The sequence below is a fragment of the Benincasa hispida genome, chromosome 6 (genome assembly GCF_027475165.1).
Source record: "Benincasa hispida cultivar pf3 chromosome 6, pf3_genome.v1.1, whole genome shotgun sequence".
In the NCBI taxonomy this organism is placed as follows: Eukaryota; Viridiplantae; Streptophyta; class Magnoliopsida; order Cucurbitales; family Cucurbitaceae; genus Benincasa; species Benincasa hispida.
The window spans coordinates 10933528-10935503 of record NC_143483.1 but is presented as its reverse complement, the minus strand read 5'-3'; the positions used below and the strand labels follow the sequence as shown (position 1 = coordinate 10935503).

Here is a 1976-nt window from a genome sequence, read left to right as displayed (position 1 = left end):
GGTTCATTGTTGCATATGTTTTAATTACTCGTATATGAGTATAGTACAATCCAGAAGATAAAGCAGACAACTCTTCCAATATACATTTTTCATTTCAGACAGTGGATATGATATATAGATATTCCACATTATTCTTACTAGTAGTCTCAATATGATAACCATTGCAACGTATATCTTTAAAACTTTGAATTTCTCATTGATTGACTAGCGAACAATGCATTGCCAATTGTAAATTTTGTTCTTCTAGGAAAAATAATATTTGCTTTTCCAAAACATTTGATCAAGTTTGTAGAACCTGATATTGTATTTACTTTTGCTTTCAACATTGTCAATTTGGAAAAGTATTTTTTATCTATAAGTATTGTGTGTGTAGTTGTACTGTCTGCCAGACATAGATCTTCTTTGCTCATTTTTGAAACACCCAACATATGAAAATGATCCATATTTCTTCATGAAAAGAAAATAATTACAATAAGAAAAATAACACTTTACTAAAAAAAAAATGAAGATAGATAACATTAAATCTAGATATTCTCAAAATCAAAAGAAACACTTGATGTTTCATCAACTAAGCCAATCTCATTTTCAGGAGATTCAAAGAAATCCGACACATCCAAATTTGTCATATGAGATGGTTCAAATATGTCATTATCGTAGTATGCAAAATTTGCTTCTACATTTTTCTCTTTTTCCTTCAGTGAGGCTTGATAGAGGTCAACTAAGTGTTTTAACGAGTACATGACCAATGCCCAATCATTCTGCATCGGAAGCATTTATTTTCAACACTTTTCGAACTCTTACCTTGTGGAGTTTTTCTTTTTGTGGTCATTATTTTGTGTGATTCTTCTGAAATTTGAATGATTAAAACGACCACCATGAAAATAATAATGATTTTTTCCTTTGCCACGGTCACGATCTAGACCATGACAACGACCTCGACCACAACTATTATTAAAATTCACAGCATTTACTTCAGGGAATGGTATTGTTCCGATTGGTCGAGATTCATGATTTTTCATCAATAACTCGTTATTTTGTTCAGCCACGAGAAAACATGAAATTAATTCAGAATACTGTTTAAAACGTTTGTCTCAACATATCTGCTGCAAGAGCATATTTGAGACATGAAATGTAGAAAATGTCTTCTCTAACATATTGACGTCAGTAATTTTCTCTTCGCATAAGAACAATTTTGAACTGATTTTAAATAATGCAGAGTTGTAATCACTTACGGATTTGAAATCTTGTAGCCTCAGGTGCATCCACTCATAACAAGCTTTAGGAAAAATAACTATTTTTTTATGATCATACCACTCTTTCAAAATTTTTCACAAGATACAGGGATCTTTTATTGTAAGATATTCCATTTTTAATTCTTCGTGGAGGAAAATCATCGCTTTTGTTTTGTCCTGACTAGATGTCGTATTTCCTTCTTTAGTAGTCTCCCCAAGATTCATAGCTTTCAGGTGGATTTCGTCATCAAGTATCCATGAAAAATAATTATTGCCATTAATGTCAAGGGCAGCGAATTCTAATTTTGTAAGGTTTGTCATGGCAACACTATCAGAAAATATTATATTTATATTAGAAATTTAAGATGTACTAAATATGCAAAATAATAATTAATTTATTAATTATAATAAAGAGAGAAAACCCAACATACTTTTAGGACCTATCTTTAGTGGAGAAAATGACAAGAGCTCGTGCTGATAACGTGTTGTGAATTTGAGGAGCAAAATGGAGACACAGATATAGAGAAAATATAATATAATAATATTGAATATATAATATAATATAAAATAAAATAACTAAAAACATAAAATAACTAAAATTATAAAACTAGATAATATGAAAATTAGTGGAAGTGGAATTCTCATAAATGTATGTATGTTTTTAAAATCCACCAAATGTCACTATTAAGTGGCAAGTAGAATGTTGACTTACATGGACATCAAGTATGAATAATTACAAGGCAT

The 1976-nt window shown here is 30.0% G+C and overlaps 1 pseudogene; it reads right to left on the bottom strand.

Moving 5' to 3' along the window:
• Window positions 1-828: 828 nt before the first annotated feature.
• LOC150035411 (uncharacterized) lies at window positions 829-1553 on the bottom strand (annotated as a pseudogene).
• Window positions 1554-1976: the final 423 nt, after the last annotated feature.